Here is a 22,449-nt window from a genome sequence, read left to right on the forward strand (position 1 = left end):
TAGGGTTCATGCTTTGTATGGTACCGTTTTATGGGTTTTGACAAGTGCATGATGTCATGTATCTGACATTACAGTATCATACAGAACAATTTCACCTCCCTAAAAAGCCTCTGCACTCCAACTATTCATCCCTCTCTGTCTCTCCCAAAATCCCTGGCAACCACTGACCTTTTTACTGTCTCCACAGTTTTGCCTTTTCTAGAATGTCATTTGGTTGGAATCATACAGTATGCAGTCTTTTCAGATTGACTTCTTTCACTTAGCACCATGCATTTAAGTTTCCTTCATGTCTTTTTGTGACTTGATAGTGCTGAGTAATATTGCATTGTTTGGATGTACTAGAGTTATTTATTTATTCAGCTGTTGAAGGACATCCTGGTTGCCTTCAAGTTTTACGATTATGAATAAATCTGCTATAAACATCCATGTGCAAGTTTTTGTGTAGACACAAGTTTTCAACTCATTTGTGTAAATTTCTATAAGTGTATGGTAATAGTATATTTAGTCTTGTAGGAAATTGATAACTGTCTTCCAAAGTGGCATTTTTGCATTCGCACTTTCTTTACAGTAGTAGTATCCTTGGTGCACAAAGCTTTTTATTTTGATGAAGTCCAATTTGTCGATTTTTCCTTTTATTTCTCCTGTAGGAATGCTCTATGCTAATTTTCTGGTGCAAAAATGAAAAGCCAATTTCCACAAAAGAATTTTTCACTATGCGTTTTCATGCCATCAAAACACACTAGCTCCACTATTCCTAACACTGGGGAATGAACTCTCTCCTACAATCCTCATAAGGATCATCATAAAATCCTCATAATGAAGCATTCCCAACCCTACCACGATCCACAAATCCAACTATTTCTTCCCCATCCTTCAGGCCTTAACATATATGTCATTTTCTCATGGCAGTCTTACCTTGACCACCAAGATGAGCTGAGTGTCACCATTAGAACCTCTGTTGACACTGTGAGACAATTAACACAACCAAAGTTAATAGGATATCTATGCAGCAGTTTAATTATCTGTCTACACAACTAACAGTGAGATCTATGAGGGAAGGATGGGTCTAACATTTTCTCATTTTCTATTTGTCACGTAGCAGAGAGATGAGCACGTACTGGGCACTCAATGCATATCAAACACACAAACAAATCATTGACAAAATTAACGAGTTTCATGGGTCTCTTTCTTACAGTATTTTTTCTAAATTCCAGCAGTTATCTTATGCCAAATTACAGCTCGGAAAATGAAGTTCTATGGAAGATGAAAAGACACAATCCAGACACACAGTTTGCTGATGGTCTGAAATTAAACAATACCTCAAGGATATATAGATCTTCTTTAGGCATTCCTGGAAAGTATCTTTAATACATTTAATCTCTACTGAATACATTTGGTGGCAGGAGGGTTCAGCATCACAGTTGCTGAGAAGACTGGATATGATTTTCCCCAAAGGCACATTTCCAATACAAAGATAAATGTACAATGAATGTCCAGACTCTATACTAGGACTATAAAAATTATGTTTTCCAAAAAACTAAAATTCTCTTCAGTAATCAGGACACAAAATAATGTGTATAGAGTAGTGATTTGCATTTAAAATTGACATTGTGCAATATAAAGATGAATGGTAAAATTCATGCAAATAATTAAAAATTTTGATTTTTCCTTACTTAGACCGATATTAAATGACAAATTAAACAAAACACTGTGAGAGGTTGAAAGAGAGACTGTGAAACGAGGAAAAAGCTTTATAGTTCAGTACCGATGACATTCTTTCCCTGATTTTTGAACACAGGGCCTCATATTTTCATTTTGCACAGGGCCTTGCAATTTATGTAGCAGGCCCTGTCTTTGGTATTTCTAATGCCTCCTCTGTATATAGTGCTTAGGGACATTTGGGACCTGTATTGCTCTTATACACAAAAGCACTGAAGAGTAGGGAAATATTTTTTTTAATCATAAAATCATACAAGCATCATTGTGAGGAATGAGTTGGGTTTAAAGTTGTTTCCCAGTTATCAAATAATAAAACAGATTCCTGTGTAAGCTGAAGATCACATAAAAAAAAAAACAACAACTCCAGAACAAAAGCACAATTAAAACAACAATAGTCTTTTACCTTTGGTCTCATTCATGTCTTAGCACAATTAATGTGTCCATGATTTCATCCAACCTCTAGGGAAAACCTAAAGAAATGTTTTATGGATAAATAAACTAGGCTCAGTGAGGTGGTTTCCCAAAGATCTTGGCAGATCAGCAAGTGCTAGCTGTGAAATGTGAACCCATGCATTCCAGAAACTGAATTACTTGCTCTCTACACAGCTCACACTGACGTTCTCCATCTGTAGGGTCACAACATCACTCTCTCCACAAAGCCTTCTCAGACTGGCAAGGGAAATAGCCACATGTAATAATGCTAATGTTAAGGTCACCACAATTTCTTCTTTAATTCCTATCTCAAAAGTTCACATCCAGCCCCTAAGACTATTAAATGTATTGAGACATTTTTATGGAGAAATATTTTGGTAACTTCCAAAACAGAGAAATAGAACTGTGCTGATATGGAAAATTACCAAACTATAACTGCAAAAGGAAAAAAGGGATTCTAATATATTTAAATAAAAATCATCATCATCATCATCATAATAGAAGTTATTACTATTAATGTTAGTTTACGCCTTCTGCATTAGAAACACAAAGTACCCAGGGGGAAAAAGAAAAAAAAACTTAACAAAGCATATGCTAGTCCTCTGGGTTGAAAACTAAAACATTTTTGAGAAAAATTAAGCCATAAATAATAGATGGATATACCACGTTCATGGACTGTAAAACTCAGTATTGTTAACATATTCATTCTTCCTAAATTCATGTCAAGATAGAACACAAACTCAAGCAAAACTCTATCAGGTTTTTTTGTAAAGAATTTGAGAAACTGATTTATTTTATTTATTTATTTTTTGTCATTTTGCTTTTTTTTGTTATTCTTATTTTTTAACATCTTTATTGTAATATAATTGCTTTACAATGGTGTGTTAATTTCTGCTTTACAACAAAGTGAATCAGCTATACATATACATATATCCCCATATCTCCTCCCTCTTGGGTCTCCCTCCCATCCTCCCTATGCCACTCCTCTAGGTGGTCACAAAGCACCGAGTTGATCTCCCTGTGCTATGCGGGAGCTATCTATTTTACATTTGATAGTATATATAAGTCTATGCCACTCTCTCACTTCATCCCAGCTTACCCTTCCCCCTCCCTGTGTCCTCAAGTCCATTCTCTATGTCTACGTCTTTATTCCTGTCCTGTCCCTAGGTTCTGCAGAACCTTTTTTTTTTTTTAAGATTCCATATATATGTGTTAGCATACAGTATTTATTTTTCTCTTTCTGACTTACTTCACTCTGTATGACAGTCTCTAGGTCCAACCACCTCATTACAAATAATTCAATTTTGTTTCTTTTTATGGATGAATAATATTCCATTGTATGTATGTGCCACATCTTCTTTATCCATTCATCTGTCGATGGACACATAGGTTGCTTCCATGTCCTGGCTATTGTAAATAGAGCTGCAATGAATATTGTGGTACATGACTCTTTCTGAATTATGGTTTTCTCAGGGTATATGCCCTGTAGTGGGATTGCTGGGTCATATGGGAGTTCTATTTTTAGTTTTTTAAGGAACCTCCATGCTGTTCTCCATAGTGACTGTATCAATTTACATTCCCACCAACAGTGCAAGAGGGTTCCCTTTTCTCCACACCCTCTCCAGCATTTATTGTTTGCAGACTTTTTTTTTTTTTTTTTTTTTTTGCGGTACGTGGGCCTCTCACTGTTGTGGTCTCTCCCGTTGCGGAGCACAGGCTCCGGACACGCAGGCTCAGCGGCCATGGCTCACAGGCCTAGCTGCTCCGCGGCATGTGGGATTTTCCCGGACCGGGGCACGAACCCGCGTCCCCTGCATCGGCAGGCGGACTCTCAACCACTGCGCCACCAGGGAAGCCCTGTTTGCAGACTTTTTGATGATGGCCATTCTGACTGGTGTGAGGTGATACCTCATTGTAGTTTTGATTTGCATTTCTCTAATGATTAGTGATATTGAGCATCCTTTCATGTGTTTGTTGGCAATCTGTATATCTTCTTTGGAGAAATGTCTATTTAGGTCTTCTGCCCATTTCTGGATTGGGTTGTTTGTTTTTTTGATATTGAACTGCATGAACTGCTTGTAAATTTTGGAGATTAATCCTTTGTCAGTTGCTTCATTTGCAAATATTTTCTACCATTCTGAGGGTTTTCTTTTTGTCTTATTTATGGTTTCCTTTGCTGTGCAAAAGCTTAGAATATATAGAGAAAATTAAAAAGATGTAGGATCATCAAGATAATCTTGCAAAAGAAAAACAATGTTGCAGGGATCACAACCTGATTTCAAGATTTATTTTAATAATGCAATAATGATGTAATAATCATGACAAGTTAGTATTGGCATAAATATGGACAAATAGATCAATGAAACAGAATAGTCCAAATATGGTGAAATATACAATCAACTGCTTTTTTCTGCAGTTTAAATACGATGTCTAGGGATGTGTGTGTGTGTGTGTGTGTGTGTGTGTGTGTGTGTGTGTGCATGCGTGCGTGCGCATATATGTGTACACATGTTTGTATTTATCCTGATTAGTGAGTTTTTTTGGATCTGTCATTTGGTACCTAACATTAATTTGGGGAAAATTTTAGCTGTATCTTTTTTTACAACTTTATTGAAATATGATTGACAAATAAAAATTATATATATTTAGGTTGTACAATGTGATATTGTTAAGATGTACAGTGTTATGATGCATATACATTGTGAGAGGATTTCTACAATCAAGTTAATTAACACATTCATCACCTCACATAGTTACGTTTGTGTGTGTGTATTGAGAACACAAGATCTCTTAGCAAATTTCAAGTATGTAATACAGTATTATTAAGTATAATCACCATACTCTACATTACATCCTCAGAATTTATTCATCTAATAACTTAAAGTTGGTACCTTTTTTTTTTTTTTTTTTTAAAGTTGGTACCCTTTGACCAGTATGTCCCCATTTCCCCCTCCCCGAACCCTGGCAATCACCAGTCTACTCTGCCACTATGAGTTTGATTTTTTTAGATTTCACACAATAGTGAGATCATACAGTATTATCCTTCTTTGTCTGGCTTATTTCCATGATCATAATGTCCTCAGAGTTCATCCAGATTGCTGCAAATGTTAGGATTTTCTTCCTGTTTACAGCTCATTAATATCCCATTGTATATACCATATTTTCTTTCTCCATTTATCTGTCAATAGACTTAGGTTGTTTCCATTTCTTGGCTATTGTGAGTAATGCTGCAATAAACATGGAGGTGCAGATATATCTTCAAGACAGTGATTATATTTCCTTCAGTATATACCCAGAAGTGGCTTCGTGAATTGTATAATAATTCTATTTTTAATTTCTAAGGAACCTCCATATTGTTTTCCATAATGGCTACACCAACTTGCAATCCCACCAACAGTGCACAAAAGTTCCCTTTTCTCCACATACTCACCAACACTTGTGATCTTTTTTTTTAAACATCTTTATTAGAGTATAATTGCTTTACAATGGTGCGTTAAGTTTCTGCTTTATAACAAAGTGAATCAGCTATATGTATACATATATCCCCATATCTCCTCCCTCTTGTGTCTCCCTCCCATCCTCCCTATCCCACCCCTCTAGGTGGTCACAAAGCACCAAGTTGATCTCCCTGTGCTATGCAGCTGCTTCCCACTAGCTATCTATTTTACATTTGGTAGTGTATATATGTCCATGCCACTCTCTCACTTCGTCCCAGCTTACCCTTCCCCCTCCCTGTGTCCTCAAGTACATTCTCTACATCTGCATCTTTATACCTGTCCTGCCCCTAGGTTCTTCAGAACCTTTTTTTTTTTTTTAGATTCCATATATATGTGTTAGCATATGGTATTTGTTTTTCTCTTTCTGACTTACTTCACTCTGTATGACAGACTCTAGGTCCATCCACCTCACTACAAATCACTCAATTTCATTTCTCTTTATGGCTGAGTAATATTCCATTGTATATATGTGCCACATCTTCTTTATCCTAATATATTCTGGATATTATCTCCTTATAAGATAGCTGGTTTATAAATATTTTCTTCATTCCATAATTTGCCTTTTTTATTTTGTTGATTGTTCCTTTTTTGTGCAGAAGCTTTTTAGTTTGATATAGTCCCACTTGTGCATTTTTTGCTTTTGTTGCCCATGCTTTTGGTGTCATATCTAAAAATTGTTATCAAGACCAATTCCAAGGAGGTTTTCCCCTATGCTTTCTTTTAGGAGTTGTACAGTTTCACATCTCTGCATTTAAGAATTTAATTTATTTTGGGTTAATTTTTGTGTGTGTTATAAGATAGCGGGTCCAAGTTTTTTCTTTTTTGCATGTGGATATCCAGTTTTCCCATCACCATTTGTTGAAGAGACTATCTTTCCCCCATTGTGTATTCTTAGTGCTCTTGTCAAAGAGTGATTGAGTATAAATAGATGAGTTTATTTCTGGGCTCTCTATTCTGTCTCATTGATCTGTGTGTTTGTCTTTATGCCAGTATCATACTGTTTTGATTACTATAACTTTGTGATATAATTGGAAGTCAGGGAGTGTGATGCCTTCAGATTTATTCTTTCTCAAGATTGCTTTGGCTACTTGGGGTCTTTTGTGGTTCCACATGAATTCATGAATTGTAAGATTGCTTTTTCTATTCTTTGAAAAATGACAATTTTAATAGACCTAATATTTTTAGAACTGCCTTAGGTTCACAGCAAGATTAAACAGAAAGTATAGATATGTCCTATATATCTCCTGCCCTCACATACACACAGCCTCCTGCACTATAAAAATCAAACATTATTTGTTATAATCAACAAATCTACATTGATACATCATTATACTCAAAGCCTACAATTTACATTAGTGTTCATTCTCTTGTATATTGTGTAGGTTTTGACAAGTGTGTAATGACATGTATCCACTTTACAGTATCATACAGAGTAGTTTCATTGGTCTAAAAATCCACTGGGTATTGCCTATGCATTCCTCCTGGCCCCCAATACTGATACTAATCTTTTTTTTTTTTTTTTTTTTTTTTTTACCTTTTGGCCATTATTTTTCCAAATAAATCTTTTGATCTGTTCTGTCTTTCATCTCCCCATGGTATTCCAATTATGTGTATGTTAAACCACTTGATATTACCACAGAGCTTGGATATTCTGTTATTCCATTTTTTCCCTCTTTGTGTTTGAGTTCGGGTAGTTACTGTTGATCCTTCTTTAACTTCAGTGATCCTTTCCTCAGTAGTATTTGGTCTACCAATGATCCCATCAAAGACATTCTTTATTATGTTACTACATTTTTGATATCTAGCATTGTCTTTTGATTCCTTCTTTGAGTTTCCATCTCTCTGCTGACATTACCTATCTGATCTTGTGTATCATCTATTTTTTCTTTAGATCCTTTAACATATTAATCACAGTTATACTGAATTCCTTGTCTAATAATTCTGAGCTCCAATAATGTCAGAGGAGAGTTCTAGTGATTTCTTTATCTCTATAAACTATGATTGTTGCTTTGTTTATTTGTTTTTACCTTTTGGCATGGCTTATAATTTCTTTTTCACTTGTTTTGCCTTGTTGGAAGCTAGACATGTTGTATAGGGCAATACACATGGAGATAATAGACCTTGAGTATTTGTGCTGTGTTTGAGGTTTGTTGTTGCTATGGCACTAGAACTTCAAATTCCTCTGGTGTCCTTGGATTTGCCTCTCCTTTGGCTTTGGAACTTATGTTTGCTTTGTTCCTCAGAAAGAGTCTCTTGCACCTCTCCTGATGTAGTCCACTGTTATTTTTACTGGAAGCTTATTAACATAGTACTATGCTCTGTATGGGGGATAGTCTCTGATATTTTGATTAATTTGAAGCCTTTGGGGTGCATGGTGGACTACTTTTGAGGTGTTGCCTTTACAAGTGTTTCTGTCCCTCCTTCATGGGTAGCACTTCTCCCTGCTCCCTTATCCCTTCCCCAGATGTAGCAGGTAATCTCTGAAGCCCTCTCCCTTCTACATTATGGCTTTAAAAATTTTTTTTTTTCCTGAGCTGAGTCAGGGAGGTTAGAGCAGTGTGAAAGCAGATGGAGTTTTCTGTCTCCATCTGGGGTTGGGTTTCTCTCTTGCCTTCTGGCACTTGTGGGGATTAAGTCTTTTGTATTGTAAGGGAGAAGGGTTTGAGGGATTTCAGAATGGCTTGTCTTTCCTTTCCCTGCCAGGGCCAGGGGAAGGAGAGGGCAGGGTAGAGGAGGAGAAGAGAGGTGGGAATGAGCTGGGGAATCCTCCCTGTGAGAATGTAGTGGGTCCTTGGAGGAGAAGCCTGAGAAAATGTGGTGGTCTGCATATAATGACAGCCCCAGTAACTTCACTCTTCTGCTCCCAGCCTCTGGTTTAATGTTCCTTCAGGGACACGGCATCCTAGGGCTTTTACTCCAGGAGAGCAAATCTTAAATCTAATCTGTTTTCTATCTCTGGATGTGTCCACCTTCCCAGATTTCAGTGTGATTGCCCTGTTACCTAAGTTCTCTAATGAATCGAAGAAAAGTCATTGATTTCCAGTTTGTCTAGCTTTTTTTCTTGTTAAAAGGACAGGGGGGATGACTTCTAAGCTGTTACATGTCAGAGTTGAAACCAGGAGTCTGTGTCCTTAATTTTGAATAGAAATCTTTATTTTTTGTGTAATCGGATCAATCCATATTTCACTTTATGGATTTTGCTTTGGGAGACAAAAATATATATATTCCTACATTTTTTTCCATTAACGTGATTGTGTTACATTTTATATTCAGGCCCTTAATAATGCTGAAATCCACTTGGGTATATGGTGTAAAGGAGGAAACTTGTTTTATTTTTCTCTATATATTAAATCTATTTTTCCAACATCATTTATTAAACAAGTGCCTGTCTCTATCGGATTTCATGATGGTGGTTTAACCTGTGACTTCAATTCTCTAAGGATCCAAGAAAAGCTGTTAAGTTTTATTTTGCCCAGTTTTTTCTTGTTGTAACTTCCAAGATCTTTAAATGACTGGGTTGAAACCAGAAGAGTCAATTGATTTTTGAGCCATGCACCAAGTCAACTAAACAGAAAGGGAAGTCTTCTTAATAAATGGTGCTAGAAAAATTGGATCTCTATACGGAAATACATGAGCCCTGACCTCTATTCTACTCCAGAAAAAGGAGAGAGAGGAATGAAAAAAACTCATGGGAAGAAAACATAAGAGAACATTTTCATGGTATCGAGGTAGCTAGATTTTGAGACAGTTGCACACAAAAAGCTCTTGGATGAAAAGATTATGAATTTGAAGTAATGATGAAGCAGCTAAAGTAGTGATTATCTTTGATGGGGTGGTGGAAGGGTGAGAGAATTTAGGGATCTTTGACTTTTTCTATTTCCATATTATTTGAAATTTATAATAAATAAATATATTAACAAAGTAAAGAAATAACGGCTGGTTTACTGTCCAATTTTTTTAATCTAAAAACTTTTAAATTGTTTTAAATAGACTTTATTTCTAGACCAGTTTTAGGTTCACAATAAAACTGAGTGAAAAGGACAGAGATTTCCCACATAACCTCTGACCCCACGCACGTGTGGAGCCTCTGCCACCACCAACATCCTGCACCAGTGTGGTACATGTCCCAAAGTCCACAGTTTCCACTGGGGTTCACTCTTGATGTTATACGCTCTACGGTTTGGACAAATGTGTAATTATCTGTATCCACCTGACAGTATCTGTATGAATAGATTCACTGCCCTGAAAATCCTCTGTGCTCTGCGTATTCACCACACCCTCACTGACCAGTGGCAACCACAGATCCTTTTACTGTCTCCACAGTTTTGCCTTTTCCAGAATGTCTTATAGTTGGAATCGTACTGCATGTAGCCTCTTCAGATGGGCTCATTTCACTTAGTAATATGCATTGAAGTTCCCTCTATGTCCTTTTCCAATAGTTTTGAATTGTTAGAGTAGAATTGTTTTTTCTCCTTCCAAAGAAGGATTTGTACAATTATATAGTATCTCAGGAATCATATGCAGTTTTCCAAGTCCTGTTGTGAATTATGCTAAAACTAAAATCTTAAATTGTTATTGAGAACATTTTAGTTACTTCTATTAATTAATTTTGCCCACATTAATACTGTTGTGCAAGGGGCGTGGTCTGTACATTTTACCTGTAATCACAGTTCATAGATTCACTAATCTCTTCAACAAATCTTAATTAAACACTTCATGTTAGGCCTTGAACCAGATGTAGAGGATTTTTGGTGTTAAAGATAAGACAAGGTTCCAATATTGTGGACATAGTAAGAGAATGTTGCCATGGAATAAAGCATCGTGATGATTATTGAAAAAAAAATCTGTTCCAAACTTTATTTGGAAAAGTTCGGAAAAAATGGGAAAACTCCCAGGTCCACAATAAATCAGAAATGCTACTTTTCCCACAGAGCTCTAACACAGAAAGATTAATAGGCTTTTTAGTCACATCTTAATCATGACTAAGGCTGTGCAGGCCCCCCACCAAACTGTCCCCTAACTCTTTTCCAACCCACAATCCAGGAACCTATTTACCCCCAAATCATCCTGTCATTTTACTAAGTTATACACTCATGACCAAATTGTTACTTATTTCCAAGCTAACTTTCCCATAATTTGTAAATTTTTCAATCACCAGAGAATAATCTCATTTTTCTAGATAACCAGGTGATTGTTTTCTGTTATAGAACATCTGAAAGGATGAGGCCCTTTATGGACTCATGGGAGACCATGGGCCATTTTTATGTACTAAGATTCATTCCGAGACTAATAAGAAAGAGCTGACTAAAAATAACAGATCTGATACATCAACTTATACTTTTATTGATATCAATATTGAAATTGATCAACTCTTATTTTACTCCTCTTTGATGGCTATAACGTTGGTGGCATGGGGTTGGCTACACTCTTGGAAAATCTTTCTCCAACTCTTTGATTACTCTGGAAGTTGCCCTAATGTCCTTTCCACCTTAAAGCTTACTTTTCTACCTAAAGTAGCCGGAGTGTGTTCTATTACCTTCGTATGGCTCAGCACCTGTGTCTTCCTGACGCAGTTCTGGGGGCAGAGGGCAGGGCCCGAGTCCTTGGCAGGGGCAGCCGAGGGCCCAGGGCCCTGCCCGCAGGAGCCGGGGCTCTGCTCTCTTCTCGGCCCCAGACAAGGCGAGGGCTGCTGCCATCTGAGCCGGGAACAGCACATGCCCCACCCCTTGTCTGCAGAAAATGAGAGGCAGCCCTGGTGGGCACATGACATATGACATGCAACATTGGAGCAGTGGGAAAAACAACACAAGCATAACAAAAAAATGCATGGGGCTTCACAGAGTCACCATTTACCACTTCTGGTTTTGTGGCTCCATTTTCTCAGCTGTGTAACACCAACGTGTGAGCACGTCTGTGTAGCCGCTTCAGGGCACAGCTCAACACTTGGCAAAACAAAACAAAACAGAACTGAGTCAGCAGCTTACTGTTTCTCCATGGTGACTGTGTGATTAGAGCACGTGAGAATCATGGCTTATGTAACAAATGGTTCTGAGGACCACCTTGTTGCAGACGTTCTGAAGGATGTTGGTTTCAGGGCAGTGAACAGAACAGAACACCTCCCTCACAGAAGTTGCTGGAGGAGGTGGGACGTGGGATGGTGGAGGGCATGGCCCAGAAGCTGCAGGGGGGAGAAAGCAATTCTGAAGGGAAGGGGATGTTGACAAGGGGTCCTTGTAGAGACGTCTAGGAGATGAGGACCGAGAAGGACTGGGGAGCCTGGGAGACAGAATTCGCCAGTGTGCAGGGGGCCATGCGGGCAGGTGCAGGAGGGAGAGCTTTTCTTCCGGGATGCGGTAGGTCAAGGGCGGGATGAGAAGACTCAGGGGTCAGGTGAGGTTTTATGTATTTGTTTTTGATTTGGGGATAATGTGACTAAGTTTATTTGTGCTCTGGGAGGGAAAGTGAGAGGGAGGGGGCATGAAGTGAAATTCAGAAAAAAATAAGAGGTAGAGGGTCATGAACACCGATGACAAATTAGATTCCACTGATCTGGGCTCATTTTAAAATTTTCCTTAGAAAGTCATAAAAAGAGAACACTCTTTTTCAAAGATATTATACACTAATGCCATCCACACAAGGGAGCCCTAGAAACGAAGTGTTCATAAGAAAATTCTTGCTTATAAACTATCACTACCCCAAGTACGTGTTAGCACTTGCTTTCAGGGTCTACCGAAGTGCCTTGATCTTATTAACCATTTATATTTTAAGGTCTTATTCAAACCTTCTCTTTTCTGCCTGATTCCACTTTAACTGACACTTTTGAACACTCCAGAACATGCATACTTATGTGGAATCAAGGCCAATCGTACCCCAAAGCCAATAGCTTCCCAGTAATCAATGTTCAGCCAGGTCAGATAAGGCCTTTGGATTAATAACCTTAACCTAATCTGAGCTACCCACAGCCCTGTGGTCTGCCAGCCAAGCTGAGCTGCATACATGTGGGATACAGCTTTCCTGCTGAGATTTATGGTACTTCTGCCTTCCTTGGTCAGACTGCAAGCACTGAGAGTACTTAACCTCCCCACTTCACTTGCTGGCTTGACTCCTTCTCTCTGGAGAAACGGGTGTAACAGAGTGGAGCTAGAACACTTAACTGAATATTTTACAACCTCAGGAAGGCCTGGGGTTAATCCTGATTGCATCTGAACTGGTTGAATATCAAAAAGCATCTTGCTTTTTACGAGTGTCTCCACATCCTGAAATCCACAGAAGTAAACATCTGGTGAAGTACATAAGCATAGCCTGGATGTAAACACTTTGCAGAGGCTGAGATAGTGGGAAAGGAGATCCTTGGCAAGGGGTCTCCTTGAGAAATTGAATCCAGTTCCACCATCAAGGACATCCATGTGAGTTGGATGGATTTCCATTCTTAGGGTTGTCCGGAAAAGAACCTTCCTGAGACAAACGGTTTGTGGTGTTTATGTTCTCATTAAGTCCAGAGAACTCTCAGAGCAAGTGGAGAGAGTTCTTATTTGGCTCCTGGTGGCCAATGCAGTTGAGATGTATTGAAGGCCACGCTGCTGGTGTCTGAGCATTGTTCAGATCTTGTCTATCTCTGTGACTTTGTAACAGGCAATGAGCAAGAGTCTTCCCTTGGAAAATTGCTCCATAGAGCAGCTTCCCCTGATTTTCCTTTAAAAAGTGGTTTCCCCTCCCAACTTTCAGTCTCTCTGGGGGTGATCTCAGGCTCCCCTATGTTATCAATGGCCTCGTCTAGGTAGATAGAACTGTGCTTATCTAACCTCTCTCCTACCAGAGCTTTACTCCATCACTGAAGTAAGCTGGACATTTCTCCTGTAACGTCCCGTCAGCTCCTCTAAAATGCTTCATCTCCAGCCCAAGCCAGCCTCCACGTTCCTCCAGCTTCCCTGCTACTTCCAGAGGCATCAGCATGGACCCATTCTCTCTTCCTCTCTCCCCACGAGTGGTCAGCTCCTTCCCAAAGATGTTTGTAAGTATGCCTTAACCTTCCACCTTCAGAGTCTGCTTGGCCCCAGCCAGCCCTCCTCTGTGTCCTCCTGGTCATCACAACCACCTCCTAACTTGCCGTTCCTAATCTCCTCCTCATCTCCAATCCAACTTCCTGACACAGAACAAACTTATCTTTCCAAAGCTCAGCTCTGGGGAGGTGACACCCAGTTCCAGTATATTCTGCATTTTTTTTTTCCTGCTCTGCATTGCCTGTGCCCTCTCTGACTCATATTCTTCATTGTACACACCACTCCATTCTCCAGTCCCTATTATGTGGTGTCCTCTAAAAGACATCAGGCATTTTGTACTTGCCCTTTATGTCTATGCTACATAGACTTACGTAGCATATGTCTACATATACTACAAGCACTGCCCCAAACACTTTCTCTCCTTCCTCAACAATCCTTCAAAATCAGCTTGAATCTTGCTCTCTCCCAAACCTGCCTTCTGTGTTCTCTCCCTGTGTACTTTCCAGAGTAAGACTGACCTCTAGAAAGGATTTGACAGGGCTTCTACTCAGTTTTCTGATTCTTTTCCTTACATTGATAATTTTCCAGTCTCTATTCTTACTTGCCGTGTTGGTCTTCCAGGGCTGCCATGACAAAGTAGCACAGACTGGGTGGATTAAACAACAGGAGATTATTGTCTCACAGTTCTGGAGACCAGAAGTCCAAACTCGAGGTGTTGGCGGGGCCATGCTCCTTCTGAAACCTACAGGGGAGAATCCTTCCTTGCCTCTTCCTAGCAGGTGGTTGTTGGGAATCTTTCGTGCTCTTTGGCTGGTAGCTCTATCACTCCAATCTCTGCCTTCATCATCACATGACCTTCTTCTTATGTCTCTGTGTTTACACGACTACTTGCTTATGAGGATGCCGGTCATACTGGATTAGCAGCCCTCCTTCACGGCAGCATTATACACAATAGCCAAGAGGTGGAAGCAACCAAGTGTTCATTGGTGGATGAACAGAGAAGCAAAACATGGCCTATCCTTATAGTGGAATACTTCCTCAACAAAAAGGAAGGAAATTCTGACACCTGCTACGACATAGATGAACCTTGAGGACATTATGCTAAGTGAAAGAAGCTAGTCACTAAAGGACAAATACTATATGATTCCACTCACATGAGGTATCTAGAGAAGTCAAATTTATAGAGACAGAAAGTGAATGGTGGGTGTCAGGGGGTGTGAGAACGGTGGTGGGGGGGAATCGGGAGTTGTTTAATGGGTACAGAGAGTTAGTTTTGCAAGATGAAAAAGTTCTAGAGATGGGCAGTGTTGATGTGTACAAGAATGTGTATGTATTTAACACCGCTGAACAGTACACTTAAAAGTTAAGATAGTAAATATTATATTATGTGTATTTTACTATAATTAAAAATTTAAAACAAACAAAATCTGTACCTCATCCCATTGTCCAGAATTTCTCTCAACTTAGGGCCACAAGATTCTGGGCTAGAGCTCTATTCACAAGCAAGCTGCTTTGGGACCTTCTTCCGCAGTTATATCCACAAACAACTCCATGTTTTCTGGTCTGGTCCTTTATTCCTTGTTGGCCAGGCATTATGGTGTAGCGTGACCCTATCTACTCTTCCTTCAGTCATTCCCACAACACCTGAGGCTCACTAAGGAGCCTGTGTGGTCTTGCACAGGACCACGGTCACAGACTGGGTGAGAATCCGTGAAGTCGTACAGACCACCTTCTCCTCACTTCTCTTTTAGAGATGGGGAAACTCATTCTCAGGAATGTCCTCATCCTCTTATACTTACCTTGTAATTTTTTTACCTCTTATTCAAGTGTCATCTGTACTTAATTCTCATTACGTTGTTTTTCTGAAGATTTCATCAACACAAATAGTGCATTGCCCTACCCATGTAGGTTCTCACGTGGTTCTAATGCTCTCCTTTTCCCACTTCTTTCCCTTTAGAATAACAAATCAGAGACCCTGGGAGTGTTGAGACCTTAAACCAATGAAATCCTATGTAAAATTTTAGTAGAGTATAATAAATAAATACTTTCACAGTATGTGCTTTCCAGTGGAAGCTTTTAAAGAAACAGGCTCTACCACAGAGCCTGATTTGGAAGGTATATCTGAGAGAAGAGATTATAAGTGATTTGAGCCTTGGGGACAGGTATGAGCATGGATGAAAGCTGGAGATGGGTATAGAAGAACATTGAAGGTGAAAATAATGATGTGGACAAAGTTGGGGAGAGAATGGGAGTAGAAATCATAAGGGATTTATAAACACAGGGTGGCTGTCATTTAACTGTGTGAATTGGACCAATGACAAATGAAGTTGGAATTGTGGACAAGAACAATTCATGGCGGCATTTGAAGCTGCACTAAGAAGCTTGAGCTCTGACTGGTGTTTTTCAACTTGTGGTCCATGGACCACCCACATCTGTTTCACTTGAGTATTTGTGGAAATGAAAATTCCTATGCTCAGTCTTAGAATTTTATACATCACAATCTTTGTGCTTAGGTGATAGGAATCAGCATTTTTAACAAACTCTCCAGGCAATTCCCATGAAGCACATAATTAGAAAACTGGGTAAGACTGAGAAAACTATTAAAAAATTCTTCAATCTTAGCTGCACCTGAGAGAGCACCTCTTCCCACAGATTGCAGAGGTGTGGAAGGATTTCCAACTGGATTCTGAGAGTAGCATGTGATGTTATGAAGCTTCCATGTTCCAAAGAAATATTGGCTTGCAATGTGAGATGGAAACTTTGCAGCCTTGCTTTATTCATGACTTTTGCAAGAGTTTCCACGTTTGCCAAAGGAAACGTTTGCCAGAAGTAAAACACACAAAAGATGCATCCCTCCCTCTTCCCACACATGGGTAAGTCATTAAAATGGAATAAGCCTGACAGCTGACAACTCAGGTGCTCAGTGGATGCTGAAAACGTCTTTTATTTTTCTCTCTTCTTTCTTTTTAATTAGTCACAAGGAATGTGAATATGTTCCACTGACTCCTGATCCCATGCAAAATTTATAGTTTAGGCATTATAAACTAAGCTCTAACATTCATTTTCCTTTGGCAGGAGATAAAATTCTCCTTTAAAAGAAAAATAGCTATTTATTAATGTGTACAAATGCAAAGCCAGAATAGAGAGAGCATTAAAAAAGGGGTACCTGATGCCACCCTGCAGGATGGGGTGGATCAGGTTCCTGCATGAGGGCTGGAAGGGGGAAGCCTTGGAGAGGAAGGAAAAATGCACAATTTCATGGAAGAGCTTTCTGGCCTGAAAGAATAATGTGGGCAGTAAAAGGCACAAGGGATGGAAAGGGCAACTGTGTGTAAAAAGGACTCTCAGGTGGCTTGTACGGTGTGGGAAGATACTCATGGAAGTGGTTGATCTCACATTGGAGAAAGCCTCAAATATCAGGGGGAGGGGTTTGGACTTAATCTATAGACAGTGGAGCTCCCTTTATGCTCAATAATGTCATACTTTGGGTAAAAAGTTCGAGTAGTCTTGTTTTATGTAAACCAAAGAGAAGAGAGACTAGTTGTAAAGCAGTTACAGGGGCCTTTTGGTCTTTCCCTTAATGACAGACTTTATAGCAGTGGAGCGGGTTTGAAAAAGTGTTGAGTTTCGGGTGGGTTGGAACATCAAATCACTATGAAGAGAGAGTCAGGCACGTGTGTCTGTGCAGGTGGGTGAGGGAAGAGGGACATTTAGCAACAACCAGGACTGAAAAGCTGAAACAACTCGTCCTGCAACTCTGATGCTTGTTCAGCTCAGAACACAGGGCTGGTCAGGTTATACTCCTAAAGACCCTTCTTGACCATTAGTGATGTTCAAAGTAGACTTTGAGAGCCTTCACTTACAAATATGGAAACAAATGGTGGTTCCTCTTTGCTAGTACAGCCATCTGTCCCATACTACTTCCAGAAAAACAATATTATAAGTATATTCATATTTGAATAATGATCTAATTAACTAGGCAAGTGCTGATTCAGCATGGGATTCTGGTTTGAATAATCAGTCATGTGGAAATGCTACACACTGCTAGAAATTCCTAGGTACTAACTATTCCATTCCAGACAGATTATCTAGCTTAAGGTAAGTATGGTATGGTCTCTGAAGATAGAACTATGATCAGGACAAGGGTTCAGTGAGAACCATGGCACCATGAAATCAAGACTCAGGAAGGAATGGTGCTGCATCTAGGGCAGGTCCTTTGCTGTACAATTAAGAGAGAAAAGCTGGGGGAAAATTGCCCTCCTAGTTATTAAAAACACTGTGTAAACCATTTCTGAATATTTTTCCAAACAAATGTCTATAGATCTGTCTGGTAGAAATTGAGTCATTTATGAGCAAAGGGAAGACTACCTCACCAATGTCCTCTACAGAATTCCATTTCTTTGTAGACTCATTTTGAGAACTATTGATTTGACAAAGATATGCATAATTGACACAGATTTACAAAGACTAGTTTCCAAGGGTTGCTGCAGATAACCTTGCCAATACTGAATGAATAGACTTTATCTAATGACTCTTCCCCATATATTCCTAAGGCTAAAGTTGACCTATGTGCTCAGCAATATCAACAAAGTCCAGGAGAGCCATAGAGCCAAGTAGATGAGGAAAGGATACTCCAGGCACTGTTTTAAGGCCTAAGTATATTAATTCATTTAATTCTTCTGCAGCCATTTTGGAGAGGTATCTTATTATCCTTCTTGGACAGACCAGGAAATCAAAAAATCAAGAGAAGTTACATCATTTACCTCAAGCCACACATATCCAGTAAGTGGAAGAGCTGAAATGAGAATCCAGTTAGTGCTGCAAGCCACTATGAAGCGCTATGCCACACTCTTCATACAAAAAGAAGAGGAACACAAACTCGAAATATTCCTGGAGATGAAATTTGATGGGACTTGGAATTTATATAGCTTTTTACTTATTTCCCGTATAAAAAGACCTTTAACATGAAGACTTCAAAGAATCTCCATAAATATTGGTATTATTGTATTAATCACCTTTATAATGTTTAAACATTTTGAGAATACAATCTTTGTATTTTTGGACACCTATAATCTCCATGAACTTGGTCAAGTCATTTCAGTCTCCCTGAGCTCAGTTTCCTAATCTATAAATTGGGGATGATTCTAAACAGATTCCAAAGTTTGCACCAAGGTCTAGTGAGATGAGAAATGTTCAGGAATCAGCACTTGGTAGTTCTAACACATGTGATTTAGGGTTATTAAAATAAACAGTGAATTAGAAGACAGATTTCCAAATTTCATGTTAGACTGTTGGGGAAAACAAAAGAGACGAAGGGAACATTCTTGTGAAGACACAGAGGGAAAGGCAGTCCTACCAACGGTGGACAAACATGACTCCAGGGAATCTTAGAGGCTCAAGGCTCTGTTAAAAGAGAAGGGGAGGAGAAAGAGGGTATTGATTATGGGTTGAATTGTTGAATCTGAAACAAAATTCATATTGTGAAGTCCTAGCCCCTAGTACCTCAGAATGTGGCCTTATTTGGAAATAGAACTGTTGCAGATGTAACTAGTTAAGATGAGGTTGTACTGAAGTAGGGAAGGCCCCTAATCCAATACTACTGGTGTCTTTGCATAAAGGAAATTTGTTCATAGACATGTGCAGATACCCAGGAAGAATGTCCTGTGAACTTGAAGCCACAGATAGAAACGTTGCTTCCACAAGAGAAGGAACACCGAAGATTGCCAGAAACTAGGGAAGGAATGTGGAACAGAGAGTCTCCTTCACAGCCTCAGAAGGAATCAACCCTGCAGACGCCCTGATCTCAGATATGCAGGCTTTAGAACTGTGAGAGAATACATTGCTCTTGTTTAAGCCAGCGACATTGTGTTACTTTGTCATGGAAGTCCTAGAAAGCTAATAGAGTGTTCCAGTCTGATCTGAAGCTTGAATGGGGTTTTGGTCAATGAAAAGACTGGGAACAGTGACAGCATGAATGAAGGCACAAAGAAGCAAAAGCGTGGGAACTATGCGGGGGCTGAAGGGCAGAGTGATTGGGGATGTGGAAATTGAAGAAGAGGACTGAGTGTAGCCTAAGGACTCCTGGAGCCATGGGGAAGAGGCAGAGACTTATGACAGGGGTGGGGAGTACAGAGCAAAACGTTTTTATGTGTCTCAGGCCACATATTCTGGCAATGCTGGAAGGAAATATTAGAGTTTAAAGGACAAGATGTTGAAGGAAACCTTTGGAAGGAGGTTCAATTAGTGTATGAAACATGATAGGGAATGGTTACATGTGGCCATATGAACGTGGAGGAAAGGTGAGTGTCAACACAGTTGGATTGCACGTGAGGGGCAGGGAGCTGAGGATGCTGTTTGTGAAGCCTAGAGGACTGGTCTGCTGATGTCACTGGCTTATGAACAAAGTCCCCAAGGGAAAATAGCATCAAATTTTGGTGTGATTTTTTTTTTGAGATACCCAATAGGCAGGTAATCCAGTTGTGAATCTCAGGAGACTGATTGAAACTAAGTAAAGAGCTGCATAACGAATAGTTGTGCTGGGTGCATGCATTGTTGATCAGAAGAAATAGCAACTACAATAGCAACAATATAGATAAATTAAAGTTATTGATTTAATGTTATTGAAAAAATTCAGTTAGTGAACACTGAAAATTACAGAAGGGAATTTCCTATTATTTTGATTATTAATGAAAGAATGTGACTCAAGCAAGAACTTCTTATGAGATTTCTGAACTGTATGTTGCTTGGAGAGCCGCTGACACAGTTGACACATTGACAGGTCCTGGCATAATATCTCCACTCAGACAGATCCACAAAGAGCATCGCCGTTGGGCTCATCGATCAGCAGGAAGGTGATCTCTACAACATGCACTGAACACATGGTGTCTGCATTGTAAGGGTTTGTCCACACAGCCCAAATTGGTGAAGATGGGCCCCAAAGCATGCAGTTTCAATACGTTTTCAACATGGATTTGGCAGATAACTAACCAGTTGTCGAAAATCAGAAGTATGGCATTATGTGATTACTAATAAATGCCAAGATATCCCTCTACTTTAAAAAGTGATGGCCATTACATGAATTAAGGTGGAATTCTAAGGGAGGGTTTAAACTAAATCTAGAATAAAGGAGTGTGTGGTAATAGATTAATATATCCCTTAGGTCTGTTTCCACCCACAGTTTTCCTGTTTCTCTTTTTTATCTTTATTACTTGCCGTTCATTTGTTGATGAAAACAGAGTGTTTGTCATACAGTTTCTCAGAGTCCTAGCATTATTATGTTGTCAATTAACATGTTCCTCTGGCCCCTATATTCGTGCATGTGGGTCATTACATATAAACACCTGACAAGAAATGTATAGTAAGAATCGGCACAGGTGTTGCTGTGTCATTCTGTCAGTGTCAGGAGGCAATCAATGCCTGGTTGTCTCCCTTTTCTTGTGAAATGAGCACCATTGATGATCATTGTATAGATTTGTTATTTCATTAGATGTACAATGCTGATAAGCTCTTCTTTCTCAGTAATTTATTAGCTGAAATACTTTTATAAAGAGAAAATGTCCACCCACTATTTGGTTAACCCTAGCTATAGATTGCATAGGAAAGGCAGGAACAATTCTTTTTTTTTTTTTTTTGGCTGTACGCGGGCCTCTCACTGTTGTGGCCTCTCCCGTTGCGGAGCACAGGCTCTGGACACGCAGGTTCAGTGGCCATGGCTCATGGGCCCAGCCGCTCCGCGGCATGTGGGATCTTCCCGGACCGGGGCACGAACCCGTGTCCCCTGCATCGGCAGGCAGACTCTCAACCACTGTGCCACCAGGGAAGCCCAGGAACAATTCTTTATCTTCTCCCTTATTTACACTTTTCACATTAGTGATGTGGGTCTTTAGAATCCTCTGGAGGTTACCTGTAGATTCGACTGGTGTGTGTGTGTGTGTGTGTGTGTGTGTGTGTGTGTGTGTGTGTGAATGTGTCATTCTGAAGTAGTGATTTTAAACACATATGATGCCTTCCTATCTGTGACAGTCACGATCTTTCTCAATGCTTCCTATGTCCCATCTTTAGACATCTTTAGTTAACAGAGGGGATGTCTTTAAATTGGCTTCTGACATGACTAAGCAATCTTTGATGCTTCTGTGGCTTCTGGCGTGATGGGAATTTTCATGCTAATCCTGTAGGTTTCCTGCCCCAGACTTGGAATGAAACTTTAGTCAGAAATAGTATTTAGCATACATGTCCTAAGCACTAGGACAACGATTTCTTTAAACTCTAGGGGTTCAGGCAGTTAAATCATATAGATGAAATGTGATGGTTAGCAGACAGTTATTTCTTCTGCCAGTGACACATATGTCCCAAACTGTGGTGACTATGTGTGTAAAAGAAATATTTGAATATCAGTGTCACTTCTTAATGTTAATTGTTACAGTCTACTTGACAATTACTGGAATATTTCTGAAGTAATTTTTGGCTGTGTTAAAATTCATCAAAATTTTACAAAATTTGTTTTCTTGTTCTCTCAGCACTCTTATGTGCTCATAATCACCACTGGGAATCTTTTTTTTTTTTTTTTTTCTGTACGCGGGCCTCTCACTGTTGTGGCCTCTCCCGTTGCGGAGCACAGGCTCCGGATGCGCAGGCTCAGTGGCCACGGCTCACGGTCCCAGCTGCTCCGCGGCATGTGGGATCTTCCTGAACCGGGGTGCGAACCCGTGTCCCCTGCACCGGTAGGCAGACTCCCAACCACTGCGCCACCAAGGAAGCCCAACCACTAGGAATCTTTTATTCAATGTATTACTCTGTTCTTT

This window comes from Lagenorhynchus albirostris, chromosome 8 (assembly GCF_949774975.1).
Source record: "Lagenorhynchus albirostris chromosome 8, mLagAlb1.1, whole genome shotgun sequence".
Classification (NCBI taxonomy): Eukaryota; Metazoa; Chordata; class Mammalia; order Artiodactyla; family Delphinidae; genus Lagenorhynchus; species Lagenorhynchus albirostris.